The sequence below is a fragment of the Harpia harpyja genome, chromosome 18, assembly GCF_026419915.1.
Source record: "Harpia harpyja isolate bHarHar1 chromosome 18, bHarHar1 primary haplotype, whole genome shotgun sequence".
NCBI lineage: Eukaryota > Metazoa > Chordata > Aves > Accipitriformes > Accipitridae > Harpia > Harpia harpyja.
In genome coordinates this window covers 89,946-112,839 of record NC_068957.1, presented here as the reverse complement: position 1 = coordinate 112,839, position 22,894 = coordinate 89,946, and the positions used below count along the sequence as shown (strand labels likewise).

Here is a 22,894-nt window from a genome sequence, read left to right as displayed (position 1 = left end):
CTCCGATGCTGGCCTGCTCTTTGTCCCTTTTGTCTCTCTCTGTCCTCCTGTCGTGCTCCCTGTGTCTATTTAATCCCTTCATCTCTGTCCTGCAGCCCGTCGCTGTTTTTTTTTTCTCTTCCGTCCCTTTGTTCTGCTCCCCGTCCTTGTGTCTCTTTCCCTTGGTTCTGCCTCCTGTCCCTTTTTCCTTTCTTGCTCCATCTCTCTGTCCTGCTCCCTATCCCTCTCATGCTCTCTCTGTTTCTGTGTCCTTCTCCTTGCCTTTCCCCACGTTCTCTGTCTTGTTCCCTCTTTGGTTTTCTTGTTTTCCGGGTGGCTGGGCCCGGCTACCCGCGGGGGTGCTTCGGCTCGGGGGTTTGGGGTGGGGGCCTGGCCGTGCCGGCCATGGCGGGGAAATAAAGCCTGAAACGACAATCGTGAAGCGACGGCCTGCCTGTGCTGGGGCTGCCCCGCAGAGGCGTGGGGCCAGGCCCTCCGCTGGTCCCGAGCACTCCCCAAAACTGCGCGTGGGGCCCCGGGGGTGCAGGGCTGTGGGGTGGCTACGCTCGGCGTCGCCCGTGGGCGCTGCAGGGTCAGAAATGGAGAACAAGTTTTCTGTTCCTGGGGCTTGACAACAGGCTCGCCTGGCTGATTTTGGGGCTCGGAAACAGACCGAGCTGCTGCGCGGCTTTGGGCCCAGAAACAGAGGTCCGGCCCTGCGTTTTTGGGCCTTGAGAACAGGCTCGGCAGCCGGGTTTTTTGGCTCCCAAGTGGGCCCCGAGTCAGCCGGCGTGGGGGCCAAAAGCGGGAGCCGGCTTGGCTGGTTTGGCAGGCGGATGGGAGGGTGTGGGGAGCTGTGGGGGGAAGCAGGGGGTGGGCAGGGTGCGTGGACCCTCGCCGGAGGCGGGGGTCTGGTTGTGTCAGACGCCGAAGTTTGGGAGGCCAGCACGCAGCAGGCCGAACTCAACATCTGCGATGGTCTGTGGGGGGAAAGGCGCTTTTCAGACCCCACGTGCCCTCTTTGAGTGCAGCTCTTCTTTCTGCGCTGCTCAGAATAGTTGTTCAGTAATTAATCGCCCAAACTAACGAATATTTATACGGCGTGTAACTCCGATCTTTAATCCTAATGCTCCGGTTTTGACAGCAGTTGGGAAAGCCCAGGCCGTTGCACATAGCTGGAGCTTGTAAGGAGAAGCAGCTGAAATCAGCCGGAGCTTCAGTGCGGAGCTGGGGCTTCAGTGAGCCAGAACTGTAGCAAGCGGGAGCTGGAACGAGGCAGGGTGTCTGCTGTCTGGAGCGTGCGTTAGCCAGAGGCAAAAGTACCTGCGGCTGTAACGAGCAGGAGCCGCGATGAGCTGGAGCGTCTTTTCGCTGGAGCATCCGTCGGCCGGACCGCGCTCCCGGCACGGCCGAAGAGCGGCCGGGCGCAGGCAGGGCTGTCCGCAGCGAGCAGCTCCGAGCAGCAGGGAGGTGAGTTGTCCTTCTGCCAGCGGGGAGCCTGGCCTCTTCCCTCGGGGATGTGATCCACGCCACGCTCCTCTCTCTGCGTGGAGGGTCTCGCCCGGTCCGTTCCCGCGGGCAGAAGCGAGGTGGGGGTCCCCCGGCTCTCCTGGGGCAGCCCCCCCCTGCGAGGGGGCACGGGCGAGGTGTCGTCGTCCCCTCGGTACCGGGCAAAGGGGAGAGAAACCGGCCGGCGGGAGCTCCTGGGGTGCAGAGCCCTTCCAGCAGAATCCTCCCCTGTCTTTTCACCGTTGGCTGGGTGTGACAAGCAGGTTCATTTCTTTGTCTCCTCTTTTCCCAGTGTCACCTTCCGCGTCACACGAAGAAAATCCTGCGTGGTTAATTCCGCTTGCTGCTCAGGTAATCGCACGTATCGGGCTGGGGGAGCGGAGAAAAACACTTGCGAGTTCGAGGGCACTACAGATGCTCCACGTTAAACCCACAGAAAAGGCAAATTTGCTGCTAGTGCAGAAGAGCTGATGGAAAAATTGCTGTTAACAGATCGTGCCCTGTTCCTGAACTGGTCCCTTGATATGTTTGTGTTTCAGGTGAAAGAACGAAATTTCATGTCTGGTAAATTCAGAGCTGCCTGTTAGCTTCTTTAGGGTCGAGTGTTTCTCTTCTCTCTGTTCATATGGATTTTATGGGCAAGTTGGAGATAGCCTTTTATTTTTTTATGTATAACTGAATTTTTAGGAATATGTGGTGTCCCTGTAGTTCACTTTTGAGCACCTAGATGCCAGTAGAAATGTAATGGGTGAAACATGATGGAAACTGGTACTTAAACTTGAATTTTATTTGATTTTTTTTTTTTCCCCTTCCCCATTAAGAGTGTTGATGGCATGTTGTCCCGTGGCACAATCCCCATTCCGTTCAGCGGAGTCTTCAGTCTAGGCCTTTTAAGTAAAAAAGTTTGTCCTTCCAAAAAAGGACTAGTCGTTCATCGGACCGAGGCGTAGACTTGGAGAGTCGCTTAAGTACGTGATCGGAATTAAAGCCAACTTTCAGTTAATGTTGCTGCTGTTGGTCTTTGCTTTCATTGCTTTCTCCACCGCTCTGTCATGGTTGGGAGCTCTGAATCGTAATTTTTTTCAGTCTCTAACACATTTCCACCCCCCCCCCCCCCCCCCCCCCCAAAAAAAAGGAGAGGCAGTGTCTAAAAGTTAGTTAGTTTCCTCACAAATGCGTGAGTAAATAAAATCTGAGTTATGATGATTAAAACCATAAAAATGACACCAGTCCTGCAGATCTGGACTATTTCTGAACAGGCATTCATCACACGCAAAAGTCGTCAGGGTACGGGTCACCTGCGCTTCATGCTCTGACGGGACAAAATGCTGAGGCAGGGATGAGCTCTGAAAGAAAAAAAAAAAAAAAGGATACAGGGTCACAGTTTTATTTTGTTGTTGTTTGTTTTTAAAGAGTGCATTATTGACTGGTGCCAGCCTGCAGAGCTCTTCTGCTGCCTGACCTCTCCTTCTCTTTCATGGCTGTAATTGTCATGTGGATAATTGTAGAAGAGCAATTAAGTTCCTTGCCTCTGTGAATGTGCTGGTAACACCAGGAAGGCAAATGCTTGAACCAGTAGTGAATAACTTGGCTACAAGTAGAATTTCTGAAGGAAGAACAGCAGCAGCAACAGGAAGCAAATAGCAAGTGACCAAAAATTTGCGTGTGTCAAACGCATCAAAGCTTTATTGCCAAACGTTGTTTGGCAATATGTTCCAAATGGCTGCTTTTTGGTAAACGTAAATTTTCAGGAAGTTCAGGGTTGTGTGTGGCAAAACGCGTCCCTCTGCATACGCATCCTGCTACGTAAATAGCATGGGTCAATGGCAAGTCCAGCGGCAGGGCTGTTGTTCCCTACTCTCGACGTTGCCGTAGTAGCGTTGCGGTATTGAGACCTTAACGGACGGGCTGAGGAATGGAAGGAGAATGCCCGTTTTCTGTAAGGGCTCAGAATGCCGACCCTTTTCTCTGCCTGCCGCTCCCCTGTGCGTGAGATGAAGCTGTTTTATTTTTCTCCCTTGTTCCTGGTCTAAATATTTCTGGAGCTGTTGCTGCTGTGGGTTTGCAATTTGTGTTACTGCGTTTTTGTAGCATTCTAGCGATGGGTCGTTTCTACTGTGGCGAAGCATCGAGATACGGTTTTCGGTTTAAAGCGTCAGAAACTACATTCACCGAAACCGGTAACTGGCGGCGTAGGTGAAACCGATCTGGCGCGTGCAGCTGTGCTCGCAGGGATGCTCGGTGGCTCCTCATCAAAACGGCAAGGGGTGTGTGTGTGGACATCCGTAGGGTTGCGCTCTGGGTCCGAGAGCGTTAACGTATTTTTGCTGTTGGAAGATGGAATGGAGCGTGTGCCTGTTAAATCTCAGGGCAGTCAAAAGCTAGGAGGGACCCTGAGCGGGTTTGGTGGCACAACTGCGGTTTTAAAAGATCTTGACCGTTTGGAGCAACGGCCTGGAAAAAATCATTCCTTTTTTTGCAACGAGGTAGTTCGCAAGGACAGATGTGTTGCTGTGCTCTTTAGCAAAAATACTCAACTTGGGACGTATAGGGTGATGAAGTCTTGGCTATACTAAGGCTTGAGAAAATGTATGTAGGTCTCTGTCTGTCACCTGCGTGTATCTAGGAAAGTGAGTTCTAGTGAAACTAAAGTTACCAATGAGTCAAAAAAAAAAAAAAAAAAAAAAGGGCATGGTTGTCTGAAAAATGCAAAAGCTTTAGTGGCCTGTGTCAACAGCTGTACCGAAGATGATGCAAAAATACTTTTTGCTCTGCTCAGTCGTACTGTCTTCACAAACCTTCACAAAAAAAGGCAGCTTTGGATTCCTACCCAGCTTTGTGCTAATGGTTTTTTTTCTTCTCTCAGCTGGATGTCAGCTGGCACCATTTCGCCGTGGTTGCCCTTTCTTCTGCCATGACGGTAGGAGACAGATGGAAAGATTCCGTAGTGGTCTGCAAGTACAAGGTACACCTACGATGTGTGTCTGCATTTTTCCAAAGGTACTTGCAGTATGGACTTGAACATTAAGAGTGTGCGAACTCTCCTTCTACATTTTTTTTTACATGAAATATTTTAACACAAATACTAAAAATAAGTTGTGTTCTGGAGCATGTTACACCTATGCAAAGTTTACTTCCCCCCGTTTATTTTCTCTTCCTGAAAGCATAATCTTCTGTTTCTGTGCACTTGCTAGTAAATGATACAGTGAAAACAGTTTTTTACTAAAAGAGGGAAGAAACTGTTCATAAGAGTTCAGCTGTTCAGAAGAAACAGACTTTGCATGATAAAAGCTTTATGCTTTTGCAGTCAATGAGTTTTTGAAAATATCTTATAGGAGTACTCAAAAACCTTACTGAGATAATTAGCATCTGTGCTAAAAGCAATCAAGGTCAAAGAAGAGATGTGGGCAAAACAGGACAAATTGGCGGCATCTGTGTGTTTTCCAGGCTTTCCCAGGAAGCACTAGCAACCTTGTAACTAGTGACAGTGAGTCCTGAGTGTTTTTGATGAGTTACTGCTTCAGTAATGTATTTTTTCCTTTAACCTACAGTGTGTCATTTTGACTTCAGTTGGAAAGAGATTTTCCAAAATGGAAGTCTTTCTCACTCAAAAGAAGTTTTGTTTTATGAACTTCCCATCAGAGTGGATCTTCAGAGGTGATCGACTTGACAGTAGAAGTCATCAGTAACAAGACTTTTCACTCTCTTTAAAAAAAGAAAAAAAAAAAAGTCAATTTCCTTCCAAAGACCCAAGCACAGCCCATCTTCCTAAAGTTGATGGCATCGCTGGTCTTTGGTTTCTCAGTTGTAACTGTCGAGATAACATGAAAATGTGTTGCTCTGCATGCTTCAGTATAGCCAAAAGCATTAGGAAATCTGCCGGTCCTTTTTGGTAGTCTGAGGTATTGCAGCACTGGGGATTTTACAAATTGACTTGCATTGTTTAAACTGTAACTGCCAAATAGCTGTAGTATATAATTTATTAGGTGTATGTAAGCAGTTAGGTATTTTTCTAAATGTTTAAAAAGAGAGGCAACTGAATGTTATGGGGTTTTTTTTCCTGATGTTTTGGCGGAGTGCTCTGAAGTACTTTCTTTCTGTCTGGCTTTCAATGGTGTGTTTCCCTGGCAGTTCAGTAACACCTCTCTTGGGCAGCGCAGCTGGCCAGGTGTCCCTCCTCATTACGTAACACACACAAAAACCCTAGTCAAATTATAACTGTGTACTTTGGAGATAGATAATTTAATGGTATGAATTCACAGCTGTGCAAGTTAAGGTAATGCAAAAGGAAAATCAAATACTTTTATAGTATAAGTATTTTTATTGGATGTATATAAACGTGGGCACACCTTTTTAGTGTAAAGTGAATTATTGAGATTCATTCTTTATTTTTCATTTTACTCTTCGAAGCTTTCCACTTCACTTTCAGCTTTATTCACCAACCAAGCCAGATGCAAAGCAGCAGCAGCAGCGCAAGGGCTGTAGCTGTTGCGGTGGATCCGTAAGCGTAGATTCTGATTGTGTACGACCTCGTCCCGCAGCCTCCCAGGGTTATCTCCCTGCAGCAGTGCTGTAAGGAAGGGAGGAGACGTTTTCCAACACCGGCAAGAGTGTTTACTTGTATGCTAAGAAGGTGTTCAAAATGGTATCGATTAGCCTAAATGCTGATTTTAAGCGTTCAAATCGCTCTTAACTTTTAAAGGAGGTGTTGTATTTCGAGCTGACCTGTTTACCTGGAATCCTCCTTTAGCTCAGCGACTCTTCTTGTGCACCCCCAGCCTCCGCTGGCAGGGCGGTATGAGAAGCTGGAAGGTCCTTGACTTAGTATAAACACTGCTTAGCAACAACTAAAGCGTCGGTGTGTTGTCAACATTATTCTCATCCTAAATCCAAAATGGCCCCGTACCAGCTACTCAGAAGAAAATTAACTTTATTCCAGGTGAAACCAGGACAACCCCAAAGCCCCTGATTCTGGGTCTGCAACGGAAAAAACCGAACGAATTTGGGACTCCTGGGAAAGCCAAATCCGCCTGGATTTGTGCAGCTGGAAAGCAAAAAAACCCACCCCATTTTCATGCACAAAACCACAACCAAAAGATCTCCCCTTTTTATGTTGTGGAAAAGCACTGAAACACACCCCAAACTGAGTATTTTGAAAAAGCAGAAAACTCCCCAGTTTGGGGAAGATTGGGGGTGAAGCACAGGCAGTTTGAGGGGCATTGCTGGGGGTCCTCCCGGTGTGGATTCTCTGTTGCGGGTTATCCCAGGTGAGTTACCTGCTGTGGATCATCCCGGGTGGACTCCCTGGGGTAGGTCATCCCCCCCCCCCGTGCACCTTTGTACCCTCCCCTACCCTCCCGCTGTGTGTGTTTCTCCCCCATATGCCCCCCTGTTGCTCCGGCCCGCCCCCTTCACCCACGCGAGTTTTTAACCCATGCGAGTTGTTTCCCCCCGCATCCCCTGCTCTCCTATCTCCTGGCCCCCCCCCCCCCTTCCCTCCTCCGTATTCCACACCCCCCCCCCCCCCCCCATCATCCGTCAGGCTTCAGACCCCTGGCATGCTGCCTGCACCCCATTCTCTGTCATTTTTTTTCTTCTTTTCCTTACAAGTTGTTGTTGTTGTTTCTTTTTAATGATTCAACTGTTTTTGTTTCAAGCCACGAGTTTTCCCACTTCCGCCCTTCCGATTGTCTCCCCGTCCCACTGGGGGCGGGGGAGCGAGCGAGCGGTCGCGTGGGGCTTCGTTGCTGGCTGGCGTTAAACCACGACACGAGGTGAGTTGGAAGCCCTGCCTGGCTAATGCTGGAGGCTCTCTGTGTTCCTCCTGCCGTCTTGACGGGCCGTCCTTGTTCTTCATTGCCGCTTTATAGCGAGCGCCTCTTGCTCTGTAAGCAGCAGTACTCGGGCCGTGCAGGTACTGCGCGTTGCAGGCAGCAAAGGGCAATTGTGACGCTTGCTGGCGGGAGCGGCAAGGAGTGCGGAGCCACGCTCCAGTAGGGAGCAAAGATGGAACCTCGAGGGCTCTACGGTCATCTGCTGAGGACATCTAATATCCCGACGCACCTCTTTTGCTTTCCCTGCTTCCCGTCTAATTACTTTGCACGCCGGAGGGCAGGGCGGTAAGTAACACCGTGCAGCGTCTCTTCGATAAGAGACGAGCCCCGCACAAGAAGCCTTGCGTGCGTGCAGGATTAGGAGAGCAGAGTTGTGATAGCACAGAGGTGAGGAAAGGTGCGCCCACCCCAACAGAGCCCCAGGATCGCCAGGGTATCGCTCACTTGCAGGTCGGCCGCTCGCATCTGGTCCGCTGGGACGCGCCGTTTCCTGCTGAACAGAGCTGCCGCTCTGGCACGAAGCAGCTTTGGGTCTCTCGTGGCCTGCCTTCAGGCTGTCACCTGAACCAGGCGTGTTTGTTTTTTTTTTTTTAAATCTCTCGCCAGCATCTGTTGACTGGCTGCTGTCCCTCCCACAACCCAGATGCCACGTGCAGACGGATACAGCAGTCCCTGGGGCTTGGTCCAGGGCAACCCCCCCTGCCCCCTGCCGTTTGCAGGTTCCCTGTGCTGCTTCTCCTCTGTAGATAATGGGGGGGGGGGCAGGGACAGAAGCGACCGCCCGCATTGTCTGTTGTTTGCGCTTGACTGCTGTAAAGGCTCCAGCCACTCGGGTGCTTTTTGGAACGGAGGCAATGAAGAGGACTGCCCGGGCTGCGAGTGGGGAAAGGGCAGGGAAACGTAAGCCCTGTGCCCCCAGTAAGTAGTTGTGGCTGGTCTCTACTGGGCTGAGCTGTCAGTGGTGTCTCATCCAGCTGATGCTCAGAAGAGGATCGTTGCGGAGGTGCTGCTGCCCGGCGAGCGAAGGTGGGAACTGGCGTTCGGGAGGTGCGCATGCGCGGTGGCGCGTGTGGCTGGGGCCCCCGCTGTTGCCTGGTAACGGAGAGGCTGTACGGCAGCTGGGGAGGCGCGCGTGCGCGCTGCGCCTTTTACGGCGCTCGCCGCTGCTGCCTAGCAACCGTAGCGCGACACGACGCCTCGGCAGCCGCGCATGCGCCGTGGCGCGGTTTACGGCGCTCGTGCTGTTGCCTAGCAACCGAGACGCTGTACGGCAGCTCGGAGGCGCGCATGCGCGGTGCGCCTTTTACGGCGCTCGCCGCTGTTGCCTAGCAACCGTAGCGCGACTCGACGCCTCTGCAACCGCGCATGCGCGATGGCGCGGTTTACGGCGCTCGTGCTGTTGCCTAGCAACGGAGACGCTTTACGGCAGCTGGGGAGGCGCGCACGCGCCTTTTACAGCGCTCGCCTCTGTTGCCTAGCAACCGTAGCGCGACACGACGCCTCTGCAACCGCGCATGCGCGGTGGCGCGGTTTACGGCGCTCGTGCTGTTGCCTAGCAACCGAGACGCTGTACGGCAGCTCGGAGGCGCGCATGCGCGGTGCGCCTTTTACGGCGCTCGCCGCTGTTGCCTAGCAACCGTAGCGCGACACGACGCCTCTGCAACCGCGCATGCGCGGTGGCGCGGTTTACGGCGCTCGTGCTGTTGCCTAGCAACCGAGACGCTGTACGGCAGCTCGGAGGCGCGCATGCGCGGTGCGCCTTTTACGGCGCTCGCCGCTGTTGCCTAGCAACCGTAGCGCGACTCGACGCCTCTGCAACCGCGCATGCGCGATGGCGCGGTTTACGGCGCTCGTGCTGTTGCCTAGCAACGGAGACGCTTTACGGCAGCTGGGGAGGCGCGCACGCGCCTTTTACAGCGCTCGCCTCTGTTGCCTAGCAACCGTAGCGGGACACGACGCCTCTGCAACCGCGCATGCGCGATGGCGCGGTTTACGGCGCTCGTGCTGTTGCCTAGCAATCGAGACGCTGTACGGCAGCTCGGAGGCGCGCATGCGCGGTGCGCCTTTTACGGCGCTCGCCGCTGTTGCCTAGCAACCGTGGAGCGACACGACGCCTCGGCAACCGCGCATGCGCGGTGGCGCGGTTTACGGCGCTCGTGCTGTTGCCTAGCAACCGAGACGCTGTATGGCAGTTCGGAGGCGCGCATGCGCGGTGCGCCTTTTACGGCGCTCGCCGCTGTTGCCTAGCAACCGTGGAGCGACACGACGCCTCTGCAACCGCGCATGCGCGGTGGCGCGGTTTACGGCGCTCGTGCTGTTGCCTAGCAACCGAGACGCTGTACGGCAGCTCGGAGGCGCGCATGCGCGGTGCGCCTTTTACGGCGCTCGCCGCTGTTGCCTAGCAACCGTAGCGCGACACGACGCCTCTGCAACCGCGCATGCGCGGTGGCGCGGTTTACGGCGCTCGTGCTGTTGCCTAGCAACCGAGACGCTGTACGGCAGCTCGGAGGCGCGCATGCGCGGTGCGCCTTTTACGGCGCTCGCCGCTGTTGCCTAGCAACCGTAGCGCGACACGACGCCTCGGCAACCGCGCATGCGCGATGGCGCGGTTTACGGCGCTCGTGCTGTTGCCTAGCAACCGAGACGCTGTACGGCAGCTGGGGAGGCGCGCACGCGCCTTTTACAGCGCTCGCCGCTGTTGCCTAGCAACCGTGGCGCGACACGACGCCTCTGCAACCGCGCATGCGCCGTGGCGCGGTTTACGGTGCTCGTGCTGTTGCCTAGCAACCGAGACGCTGTACGGCAGCTCGGAGGCGCGCATGCGCGGTGCGCCTTTTACGGCGCTCGCCGCTGTTGCCTAGCAACCGTAGCGCGACACGACGCCTCTGCAACCGCGCATGCGCGGTGGGGCGGTTTACGGCGCTCCTGCTGTTGCCTAGCAACCAGAAGGCGGTCCTGGCGTTCGGGAGCCGCGCATGCGCGGTGGCGCGTTTTGCCGCCCTCCTGCTGTTGCCTGGCAACCAGAACGCGGCACAAGAGCTCGGGATCCGCGCATGCGCGCTGGCGGCGCCTTTCGCCGCCGCTCTCTTCCGCCACCTCGTGACCAATGTTCGGTACTGCCGCTGGGGAGCCGCGCTGGCGCCTCGTGCCAAGCGCTCGCCGCTGCCACCCTGCGACCAATGTTCGGTACTGCAGCTCGGAGGCTGCGAGTGCGCGGGGCTGCCCCCGTCCCGCACGTGCCGTCCGACGGTACCGGCAATGCGGCGCCGGCGGGAGGTGCCGCCGCGCTCGTTGCTTCCTCCCGGTAAGGAAACGCCGCCGGGAAGGAAAGCTTGCATGGGCTGTCTCTGCCTGGCCTCCCTCTCCGCGCGGCGTGGCGTGGGAGCACAAAGGGACAGGCAGGGCACTTACCGGCTGTGGGCAGGAGCTGCTGCGGCTGAAGCTGGAGAGGCCAGAGAAAGGTAGAGAAGAAGAAATGGAAGGCTGGCCAGCCGCCCGGCCGGCAGCTGCCTCCCGCTGCAGGCAAGAGAGAGCCTGCCTCTCCGCGTCTGGAAGGATCCCTCTTCGTAGTCCACAGCAGGTCAGACCGCCAGGGTGCACCGCAGGGTCCGTGTGCAGCACCAACGGTGCGGTACGGCCGCGTGGCGTGCGGGCGAGCGAGGCTCCGTGCCTAGGAAGCCTCGTGTTGCAAGACCTGTGAGACGCGTGTTCTCGGGGGAGGACGGCTGTGCAGCCGGAGTTACGGAAGAGGAGGGGAGCGGGAGAGGAGCCGAAAGAAGCGTCTGAACTGGCAAAGTCTGCTGGCAGCGCCAAGAAACAGAGCTGTGGTGAGCCCCGGGCCCTCGGGGCCCTGTCTCTCTCTCCCCTCTTCTGCGTTCTGGTCCCTCCCTGCCCCTCCCCTGGCCCCCTCTCTTTCCCACACCGCTGCTTTTTTTTCTTTTTCCTTTCCTCCCTTGTACCTCTGATACTGAAAAGCCGGTCCAAGAAACTCTCGAAGGCTCGTTTTGGAGTTTTAGAAAGCAGGCATTCTTCATTGCAGCGCTGGATGCACGGGGGATAGTTCCACCTAGCGTGCGTGCCACAGCTTTAGCACAAACAGGTCATATAGACTAACTAATTGCATATGAATCAGATTAGTATATGTATACATAAAAATGATGGCAACTGATTATCATAGCACTGCCTACATCCGATCACGCGCAATGAAGGATCCATTTGAGACGAAGGGCTGCTTTTGCGACCACCGGCCCATTTGAAGTTCTTGCTGGCTGTCCTTGAAGTCTTTATTCTTGTCCTTGGTTCTTTGATCTTGAAGCTTAACGCAGTTTCAATCGCATGCGGTCAGTTTCAGCATTGTTCTCATCTAGTCATAAGAGCAAAGAACTGCAAAACTTAGGAGTACCTACCTCTGCTAGTTAATTGCTTGGCTATACTTTTGTCTATTGTTTCAATCATCGTGTTAGTGTAAGATTTCTAATAATTATTTACTAAATCTCACTTTTACAGTCACCCAGCAGCAAACCAGTTTCCACGGCTGGTACAAAATATTAAAACCATCCAAAAATATTTAGACGTGCCATACAGAATGTATGGAAATATGCTATCAGAGGTGTCCCAGGGGCAGGGGGAGCGTCGGGGGGGCCCCGAGCCCCGGAGCGGACTCGCTGGCAGGACTCGTTAGGCGCGCGACTGACCGAACGGACGCCGGCCGGCCGGCCCCGTTGCCCTCCGGGCTGTGTTTGCGCTCCCTTTGCACGGGGCGAGGGGCCGTGAGGGAGCCCAGGGGAGGAGGAGGTGAGGCGCTGGGGGGGGTCGGGCCATGCCCCCCCTGTTCCTGCTGGGCTCCAGCTGTTGCAAATATTCTGGTAAAGAAATCAAAATTTAATCACATAGAAGAGTTAGGTTTGATTAAGAAGTAAAATTGTGAAGCGTAACGTATAGGATTGTTACGTTTGAAACGTAGCCATAGAAACTTTAGGAACTGCGTTACGTGTGACTATCGGAACCTTAATATTGTTAAGGTTGGAAATAGCTAACCCTAGAAACCTCACCAGGAAGTTACAGGTTTTTCTATGTTCCGTTTCAAGAAACGAAGGAAACCGTCGTGGACGCCAGTTTGCTGCTTGGAAACCCCCTTACCCTTCCCATCTTGATTTGAGTATCGAAGATTCCAGTCAGTAGAGCTAAGTGTAACTGACCAATGATTGTTTTTAAATAAGAATATTGATAAGGTTATATAATCAAAGGACCAATCCTTAGAAAGGTTAAATTTAAGAACGAGCATAGTATGCCTTTTTATGGAAAGAGCTTACGTAACAATGACCTGACAGAAAAAGTCTGTAAAAACTGACGGATTTTGATACTAAGTGGGACACGCCTTTGGAGGAGCGATCCCCCGTGTCCCCAGCGCTGCGATAAACGAAGTGCCCGCTTCTTAACTTCACGTTGGTGTTAAGGAGTTCGATTCCGGATTTCGGTAACGGTTTTGGCGACCCAGACGGGACCTTGCGAGTGAGACCGGACGAGATCGAGTGTCGATCAAACTCCGGCCGGCGCCGAGGTATTCTCGGGGAGAACCATCGCCCTCGACTCACAAAGCTCCTCGCGGCGTTCCCTGGAAAAAAGGTAAGGCGCTGCTGCTTTGGAATTTGTTTGGAAAGCCTGCCCGTGAGGCGCGGCGAAAGCTTCGCAGGGTTGGGGCTTGGAGGGTACCCGTTTGCAGTGGAAGCCTAGGCGTCTGCCCCTAAGTCGTAAGCGAAAGCTATTGCTGGGTTGGACTTTGTGTATTATTTGGGACAACTGTCATTTGCGTTTGTTTGGTATTTGGGATTTGAATGTATGTAAGTATAATGGCATTAGCAAAATTGTTTAACAATAAGAGTGCAGGAAATAGAACTGCTGATGAAAAGATACCAAAAACATCACCGTTGGGATGTTTATTGGCACACTGGGGTGAATTGCAGGAAAAATGGGAAACAAACAGAACTTTGAGTTATAATACTATATTGCAATTACTGTTGTTTTGTAGGAGAGAGAGTAAATGGAATGAAGTGCCATAGGTAGATTTGTTCTTTTTAAGTGAACGTAGCTGACGGGGACCGGAGGGGAGTCTCCCAGCAGAAGCTCTGGTTACAGCTAAACTGGGAGAACAGAAAATTGAATATGAATTGACGCTAGAGTCACCTTTTCAGTTTTAAATACCTTAGAGGGAGAGTTAAGTTTTGAAGAAATTGGTGGTGTTGGTGCAACAAGTGAACGAGAAACTAGACCCTTCTTTAAATCTTTAACAATGAAATTAGGAAAGCAAAGGGTCACTCAGCAGTTTTTGTATGTGCCAAATTCTCCTAAACTCCTGTTAAGGGGAGATCTACTGGAGAACTTAGAGGCAGAAATTAAATTAAAAAATGGAGAGATTAAAATTTTAATTCCAGAAACTAAACGTATGGAAGCAGTGGCTTTGTTGTTACAGGATGGTTACCGAAAGCAGAAGATCATACCAGTCAAAGTATAATGCTGTAATTCCAATCGTCTGGACTGGGAAGTTCCCGGTAAATCCAAAAAGCAGAACCTGTGAGACTGGATGTAAAGCCAGGATCGAATCCGCTAAGAATTAAGCCATACCCCCTAAAACTGGAAAGCCGGAAAGGGTTAGTATTGATAATACAAAAATTTTTAAGATATAAATTGTTAACAGAATGTGAATCCAAATATAACACCCCGACCTTGCCTGTTAAAAGGCTAATGAAAAAGATTATAGATTAGTTCAACACCTCAGAGCAATAAATCAAATAGTACAAGATATTCATCCGGTAGTAGCAAATCCTTATACTTTGTTAACAACCCTAACAGAGAAACGAGAACGGTTCACAGTGTTAGACTGAAAAGATGCCTTTTTCTGTATTCCCTTGGATCCCAACAGTCAAGAGCTTTTTGCTTTTGAATGGGAAAATCCTGAGACTGGGAGAAAAAGACAATATACACGGACAGTCTTGCCTCAAGGCTTTAAGAATAGTCTTACCATTTTTGGAAATCCATTGGCACGAGAATTAGAGATTTGGAAGAAAGAAAATAATCAAGAAATCTTGTTGAAATGTATGGATGATCTGTTAATTGTAGCTGAGATGGAAGAACAATGCACAAAGTTAACTATTAACTTTTTGAACTCTTTGGGAATCAGTGGATAGCGAGTGTCAAAAGAAAAAACCCAAATAACCCAGAAAGAAGAAACTTATTTGAGTTTTAAAATCCTAAAAGGACAGAGACAATTAGGAACTGAGAGCAAAGAGGCAATTTGTCGTCTCCCCGAACCTAAGAATAACAAAGTAATGACGAGCATTTCCGGGAATGGTTGCGTGGTGTCACCTGTAGATTATCAGTTGTGGCTTGCTGGTCCGACCTTTATAGGAGCAGCTCAAAACCTCAAACAATGGATTGGACTGATAAGACAAGGGGAGTCAAAAGAATCTCAGTAGACATAATAAAGGGGGATGAGAGATGATGTTTAGCGCTTACATTGTTGAAATTAGCTGAGGCAAAGACAGTCTTTGATAAGAAGAGCTGGTCCCAAGGACCAGCCAATGAGGTAGAGACAGCTCCTGATAAGAAGCAGGAGCAGGCCCCAAGAGCCAGCTAAGACCGGTCTTGCGGCTTGGGTGAATACCAAGAAATCACTGAGCCTGCGCAAGAAAAAAGGTTACTAGCGGTGACGAAGAGGAGTCATCTCTCTTCATCTCTGCGACCACCAGATGACCACCATAAAGAGGCACTGCGCAAGCGCAGTTGAGAGGAGACTATGGAAATGACCTCTCGGAGCTAATTTTCATATGAAGCGGGGATAGGTCATGCATATGTATAGGCGTATTGTGAATATGTAACACTTGACTGTATAAACTTGAGACAAACTGCCGAGTCGGGTGCGCACGACTTTGGTGGGACTACCCCCCGTGCTGCCCAGCGCTGAATGAACATACCTACTTTACAATCTCACTGACTGTGGAGTCTGTTTTCCGCACGTCACTGATGCCGAGAAAGCTACTTTCAAAGAATTGAAACAGGCTGTAATAGGGGTGCCAGCCCTAGGCCTGCCAGATCTCACAAAGACATTTGAACTTTTCACTCGCGAAAGAAGAGGTATAGCTCTGGGCATCCTGGCCCAATATTTAGGGCCAAGTGGGCGAGCTGTGGCCTACTTCTCGAAGCGATTAGATCAGGTGAGTCTGGGATGCTCTGGTCGTCTGAGAGCCGTCGCTGCAACTGCGCTACTGATCCAGGAAGCTCGTAAGTTCACCTGAGGACAAAGGATTGCTGTACGTTTCCCATATGATAACTGTTGCGCTAAAACAGAAAGGGGGGCATTGGTTATCCCCTAGCAGAATGCTGAAATACCGAGTGGTGTTGCTGGAACAAGATGATGTTTACTTAAGAACTACTACCACCGTTAACCCTGTTGCGTTTTCAACAACTGATCAAGTTAAAGGAGAACTGGAACGTGACTGCTCACAGACAATCGAAAGAGTTTACCCCAGCTGACTGGATCTCTGAGATGTGCCGCTAGAAGCAGCAGACTGGGAACTGTATACCGACGGAAGCGGTTTCATCTGTGAAGGAAAACGTTTATCGAGATAGACAATAACAACCGAGGAGATAATTGCTTTGCGAACTTTGCCTTCGATGATATCTGCCCAAAAGGCTGAATTGAGAGCTCTTATTCGAGCTCTGGAACTAAGTCAAGGAAAGCGAGTCAACATTTGGACAGACTCAAAGTACGCTTTTGGAGTAGTACGTGCGCGTGGAGCGATATGGAGAGAGAGAGGACTGTTATCTGCACAAGGAACCACCATTCAGCATGCAGAACAAATACCGAAATTGTTAGAAACCGTTCAAAAACCAACAGCAGTCACGATAACGCGCTGTAAAGCGCATCAGTTAGGTAAGACTGTTCCTAACGCAGGTAACCGACTGGCTGATAAAGCTGCTAAAGAGGCTGCAGAAAAAGGCATCCTAGCGCTAGTTCCAGAGAAAAGTATAAAATTGCCTAAAGAAACTCCAAATTATAATGAAAAAGATGGAAGAATTAATTGTTAGATTGCAGGCTAACAAAATGAAACAGGACAGGCTGTAACACCGACAGGTCAAATAATAGTCCCGCCCACAATAATAAGAGAAACTGCCCGAGCTGAGCATAACAAAGGCTATCGGGGAACAGAAAGTAAAATATGACAAAGATTGTTTAAACATTTATAAGCGGATGTGAAATTTATACGTAAAATGATCCCCAAATCAGTAATAAGATTATCTTTGGAATTATTAAATAAGGAAATTTTTTAGGGGAATACTAGCAAATTGATTTTATAGAATTGCCTTGAAAAGAAGGATCTATCCTAGTTTTAGTTGATATCTTTACTGGGTGGCCCGAGGCTTTCCCTTGTCGCACCAACAAAGCAAAAGAAGTAGTTAAAGTCTTGCTCAAAGAGATAATACCAAAATATGGGGTGCCTGTAAGAATGTCATCTGACAATGGCCCTCATTTTATAGCAAAGATGATGAGACAAGTTGAGCAAAGTATTATCTATAGATTGAGACTATCACACCCCATATAGACCACAAGCAAGGGGGGGGGGAAGAAAGAGAATGAAGTATACCCTTAAGCAACGGTTGAGTAAAATTTGTCAGGAAACCTCACTCACATGGGTTAAAGCCTTACCCATGGCTCTATTAAGGATCAGAGTATAGCCAGAAGAGAAAGAAAATTTAAGCCATTATGCAATGTTATATGAAAGACCGTATCAAGAGACCTATGTTCTGAGTATCTTGAGTGGCTTTGGAGATATGTTTTTAAAAGGTGTTATGATTTCTTTAAGAAATTCTTTTCAAGAACTTTGTCAGTATGTCTCCGCAGCTGGACCCTTAGAATTGGACGTAGCAGCGCATCCCTTCCGACCAGGAGATTGAATATATATAAAATCACTGAGAAGTGGAAAGGACCGTATCGAGTCATTTTAACAACACTTACAGCAGTAAAGGTCTGGGAGAAGAACCTTGGCTTCATTATTCAAGACTAAAGAAAGCACCAACAGGAAATTGGAAGTCTAAAGAAACTGGCCCTTTGAAACTGAAAACCTGTAAGTTTCACGTTATCTATTTGGGAAAACAATTGTGTAAAGTTTATAATATTGGGGTTGCTATTAGGAATATTGTCAAGGGCAGTAATCTTTTTGTGTGTTATAGGGTTTAAGTATTTTTTTTGAGGGGTTCTAAACACAAGATAAACAAAATGAAACAATTATTGTTTGAGCTATTAATCTTGACGTTAACTGTTTCTGTAATTTTGATTAAAAAAAAAAAAATTCTAGTTTTGGAATTGATTCAAAGTTTTGTAAAGACACAAAATTTAACCTCGATAACAGCCTGCCTTCCGATTCCAAAGTCAGATGAAAATCTAGTTCCGTGGAGAATCCTGACATTGAATTTAACCAAAACTTGAGAAAAGACGTAGAACAATGAGAATCATTTTAGCAAATTAAATTGGATGGATTTAAAAGGCAATTATTTTTTTAAATTTGAAAGAAGGAATTATAGCATTTTGAATTATAACATTACCAAAGCATCCACCTCACGGACAAAAGAATTAATTTATCGCCCTTCGGGAGAGACTTGTACACACACCCCTTGGGGCTGTCAGCTGCCAAAACCGTAGACACAAGTGCGAAAAGGAACTTGGGATCCTATTTAAAATATAAAACGATGTTTGGAATTTACTGGAGTTCCAGGATCCTTGTTAGATCCACCCAGAGTCAGGACCATCTATGGAAATTTAGATTGGTTTAGACAAAGAGAGAAAAATCACACACCCTAAAGAGAAGGGTATGAAAGTTTAGATTTGCAACTCCTCTGACCCCAAAATCCAAAGACTTTCTCTAGTAGCTAAAGCTCTAAGATGGGGCATGTATTTGTAGAAAGTAGAATAATATTTTAAATGATCCTGGGTCCCCTCTTAATAATGGAAAAAAATTAGCTTGGAATTGACTGTATTAAAGGACAGGTGAAAAGTTTAGGGTTAACTGTTTGGGTGACTAGTGATGATACACGATCCACTCACCTCTTCCTGAAGGACAAAAGCAAATAATGGACTTTAGACTTAATAACTCTATCCTCTCTCTGGAAGAAATCTCCCTTGTGGCCTCGACGGTGGACCTGGGTAAATCGAAAGGATGATACCTGGCAATTGCCAAGTCTTAGAACTAAAATAAGATGGGTATTAAAATCTGTATTTTTACCCCAGTGAACAGCTCGTCAAGAGTCATCTTACTTTGACATCTTTCATTCCATAAACGAAGCGCCTGCTTCTGAACTTCCCATGGGTGTTGTGGAGTTTTATTCCGGATTTCGGTACCACAGCTGCGGGCCGGGGCTGGAGGAGCCCCAGGTGCGGGCAGTGAGGCTGATAGCGACGGCCCCTCCCTGGAAAGGGGGGGCTGCCGGGGGAGGGGCCGCGGCGGGGCCGGTGGGAGCCCAGGCAGGAGCGGAGCAGAGCAGAGCGGTGGCCGGGCTGCAGCTGCCCCTCGGGAGAAGGTGAGCGGGGCCGGGTGCCCCTCGGACCGCGAACGTCCCAGGCGGGGGTGGCCCGGGGGAGGTGGGGGCCGCCTGTGCCGAGGCCGGGGGGGGGGGCCGGGGCCCTGGGGGCTCGCGGCCCTGGGGGCTCGCGGGGGGCCGGGAGCACGTGGGCCGGGGTGGGCCCGGGCCCCGTGGCGGGGCTTGCGCAATCGCCCGGCGGGTCCCGGGGAAAGCCCCGAGGAGGACGGCGGGGTCCGTGCCGGACGCGCGGAGCGGCAGCGGGGCGGGGCCGCGCCGTGCCGGAGCGGCGGCGGCGGGCGCTGCCCGGAGCCGGGCGGGGGGTGCCGCGCCGTGCCGTGCCGGAGCGGCGGCGGCGGGCGCTGCCCGGAGCCGGGCGGGGGGTGCCGCGCCGTGCCGTGCCGGAGCGGCGGCGGCGGGCGCTGCCCGGAGCCGGGCGGGGGGTGCCGCGCCGTGCCGGAGCGGCGGCGGCGGGCGCTGCCCGGAGCCGGGCGGGGGGTGCCGCGTCGTGCCGGAGCGGCGGCGGCGGGCGCTGCCCGGAGCCGGGCGGGGGGTGCCGCGTCGTGCCGGAGCGGCGGCGGCGGGCGCTGCCCGGAGCCGGGCGGGGGGTGCCGCGCCGTGCCGGAGCGGCGGCGGCGGGGACTGACCGGAGCCGGAGCCGGGCGGGGGTGCCGCGCCGTGCCGGAGCCGGCGGCGGGGACCGTCTGGAGCCGGCGGCGGGAGCGCGCCGGAGCTGCCCGGAGCGGCGCTGGGGGCTCGGCGGGGACTGCGGCTGCGCCGGCGTGGGGGTGGGCGGAAACGGAAGCGGCGTCCCCTCGGGGCATGCCGGGAGCTGTAGTTTCCGCGGACTCGGCGGCCGGGCAGCCGCGTGGCTCTCGGGCGCGGCGTAGTCCTCGCTGCTGCCGCCGCCGCGGCCCCCGGAGTGCGACCAGGTCAGACTCAGGAGCGCTGCCGGTTTCGCGTGGTTTTCCGCGGCCTTCCCGCTGCGCCCGCTCCCCGACCAGCCCTCCCGGGCGCATGCGCCGTCCTGCGCGTGGGGCAGCCCGGCGTTCGCGCGCCGGCTCCGGCCCCTCCGGCGCATGCGCGGTCCCCGGGAGCAGCGTGGCGGCGCGCGGGTCTCGGCGGCAGCGGGCGAGCGCCGGGACCGCGGGCGAGCGCCGGGACCGCGGGTGAGGCGAGCGATCCCCTCCGGCGGGGGCGGGGGCGAGGGCGAGGGGTGCCTCCTGCCCGCTGGCCGCCCGGGGCTGGCAGGACGGGAAGCTGCGAAGCGGCCGCCGCGGCAGGCTGCCGGTCCGCCGGAGGCGAGCCGGGCCAGGGCAGCGCCGGGGAGTTCCCCGAGAGAGAGCCGGTAGAAGGGAAGAGGGGACGGAGGCGGGCACCCCCAGGCGCGGCCAGCGGGCGCCTGCCCGAGTCGCCAGAGCTCCCCCGGCCCCGCTCGGCCCGTGCGGCTGCCCCCAGCTCCAGCCCCTCCCCTGAAGCCTGCGCTGTAGCCACAGGCAGCCCCCGAGCCCTGTCGCGAGGGCAGCAAGCTGGCCCTGCGGTGGTCTCGAGTCTCCCTTAACAGGGGTGCCGTTAACAGCGGCGCGGGGAACGAGCGGCGTCTGCGGAAGCCCCTGCGGAAGGAGGGGCTCCGGCCAGGGTCGAGCTGCGGTAATAACGGTCACTGCTGCCTCTTTCCCTCTCCCAGAGGCCACGCTGTGGGTGCGGTTGTCCGTTCGTCCCCTGGGGATGCCGTTGACTGCAGCAGCCTCAGGCTTGCGTGGGCTGTCTCTGCCTGGCCTCCCTCTCCTCGCGGCGCGGGAGCGCAGAGGGACAGGCGGAGCGCTTACTGGCTGTGGGCAGGAGCTGCGGAAGCTGGAGAGGCCACAGAATGGTAAAGCTGCTGAAGAATAAAATAAAGAGGATCCAGCCACCAGCTGCAGACAGGAGATAGCCTGCCTCTCCAGGTGAGGATGGATCCTTCCTAGTGTAGTCCTCAGCAGGTCCTATCACCAGTGTGCACAGCAGGGTCTGTATGCGTAACCGAAACCACAGTACAGGCATGTAGTGTGTGTGCATGTGAGGCTGTGTTTCTAGGAAGCCTCATATTGTAAGAGCTGGAAGACACCAATCTATTCTCTTAGGTGGATGACAGTCAAGTGAGTGCAGCTACAGAGGAGGAAGGGAGAGGGAGAGAGAGACAGACATGTCTGAACTGTCAAATTCTCCCAGCAGCTCCAACAGCGGGAGGTACAGTGAGTCCTGGACCCCTGGGGCTGTGTCACCCCTCTTCTGCATCCCAGTCCCTCCCTGCCCCCACCTTCTCTTTCTCTCACTGCTTTAATTTTTTTGTTTTTTTTTTTTTCTGTACCTCTCCCTTTCTTGTTCTCTGAGTCCCCCTCTTTCTCTGTTGTTCTGCCTCTGTTTTCTTTTTCTCTCTGCACTTCTGACCTGTCCCATCCCTCTTTTTTTTATCCTCTGTCTCTGCCTTGCAGCTCATCACTACTTTGTCTTTCTCCATCTATCCGTCTGTCGTCTTATCCCAATCTTGTTAATTCCTCCCTGTCTGCCCTTTAGCCCTTCACAATTCCCACCGCTCTCACCTGTCTGATGCTGTGTCTCTATTTTTAAATTCCTTTCTCTGCCCTGTATTCTGGATACACTTTTACTTTCTTAGATTCTCTTGTTCCAGGTCCCTGTCCCTATGTTTTAACTTCTTCCCTCACTGTCCCATAGCCCATTTTTGTCTTTATTATTCTCTCTCTGTCTTGTTCCCTGTCCCTATTCTTTATTTCCCCTCTCTCTCCCCTTTAGATCATCAGTGTTTTTGATATTTCTCAGTCTCTCTCATCTACCTCACTGTCCCGTTTTTTAATTCTTCATTTTGCCCTGTGGCTCATCACTAATATTTGTTTTTATCCATCTCTCTGTCTGGTACCCTCTTCTTTTTTATTAGTTCCTCCTCTCTGTCCTGTAGCCCATTGCTATTTCCCCACCCTGTCTCTCTCTGTCTCCCTTTCCTTACTTTTCAATTCCCCCTCTCTGCCCTGTAGCCGATCACTGTTGTAGTGAGTTTGTGTGGCAATCTGGGGCAGGGGAGTGGATAGGGGCTGCAGGGGTGGGTTCTGTGAGAAGACACCAGGACTTGCCCCCATGTTGGGCACAGCCAGTTCCAGCTCCAAGATGGAGCTGCTACTGGTCAAAGCTGAGCCAACCAGCAACGCTGGTAGCACCTCTGTGATATTTAAGAAGGGCTAAAAAAAAGCTGTGCAGAAGCTGTCAGTCCTGCAGACACCAAGGTCAGTGAAGAAGAAAAAGGAGGTGGTGATCCAGGTCCTAAAGCAGAGATTCCCCTGCAGCCTGCAGTGAAGACCATGGTGACACAGGCTGTCCCCCTGCAGCCCACGGAGGTCCATGGCGGAGCAGATATGCACCCTGCAGCCGATGGAGGACCCCTCGCCAGAGCAGGCAGATTCACCCGAAGGAGGCTGTGACGCTGTGGAGAGGAGCCCACACTGGAGCAGGTTTTCTGGCAGGACCTGCAGCCCCATGGGAGTGACACCACACTGGAACAGAAGAAGAGCACAAAGAAGGAAGGAGCAGCAGAGACAACTTGTGATGAACTGACTGCAACCCCCTGCTCCTTCTCCCCCTGTGCTGCTCGGTAGGAGGTAGAGAAGTCAGGAGTGAAGATGAGCCCAGGAAAAAGAGAGAGAGGGGTGGGGGGAAGGTGTTTTTCAGATTTGTTCGTATTTCTCATTATTGTACTCTGATTTTGACTGACAATAAATTAATTTCCCCAAGTCGAGTCTGTTTTGCCTGTGACAGTAATTGGTGAGTGATTGCTCTGTCCTTATCTTGACCCACAAGCTTTTTTGTTGTATTTTCTACCCTCCGGTCTTGTTGAGGAGGGGGAATGGTAGAGTGGCTTGGTGGACGCTCGTCAGCCAGTCAAGGTCAACCCACCACAGTTTCCTTCTCTCAGGCTCCCTGTCCCTATTTTTAAAATCTGGCCTATGTTT

At 52.4% G+C, this 22,894-nt stretch overlaps 3 long non-coding RNA genes across 4 annotated transcripts; 2 read left to right on the top strand and 1 right to left on the bottom strand.

Annotated features, from left to right (window-relative positions):
• Positions 1–13,793: 13,793 nt before the first annotated feature.
• LOC128153762 (uncharacterized) lies at positions 13,794–18,495 on the bottom strand. Its single transcript, XR_008239095.1, has 3 exons — positions 18,421–18,495; positions 18,081–18,125; positions 13,794–13,890 (listed from the first exon to the last, which is right to left on the bottom strand). It is a non-coding gene; the product is annotated as an uncharacterized LOC128153762 (long non-coding RNA).
• Positions 17,063–18,602, top strand: LOC128153763 (uncharacterized). The gene is made up of 2 exons (XR_008239096.1): positions 17,063–17,447; positions 18,487–18,602. It is a non-coding gene; the product is annotated as an uncharacterized LOC128153763 (long non-coding RNA).
• Positions 18,603–20,516: 1,914 nt separating this feature from the next.
• Positions 20,517–22,528, top strand: LOC128153761 (uncharacterized). Of its 2 annotated transcripts, none has more exons than XR_008239093.1 (3): positions 20,517–20,839; positions 21,017–21,122; positions 22,232–22,528. It is a non-coding gene; the product is annotated as an uncharacterized LOC128153761 (long non-coding RNA). The 2 variants fall into 2 exon arrangements; XR_008239094.1 differs by having other exon boundaries at positions 22,146–22,528.
• The last annotated feature ends 366 nt before the right edge of the window (positions 22,529–22,894 follow it).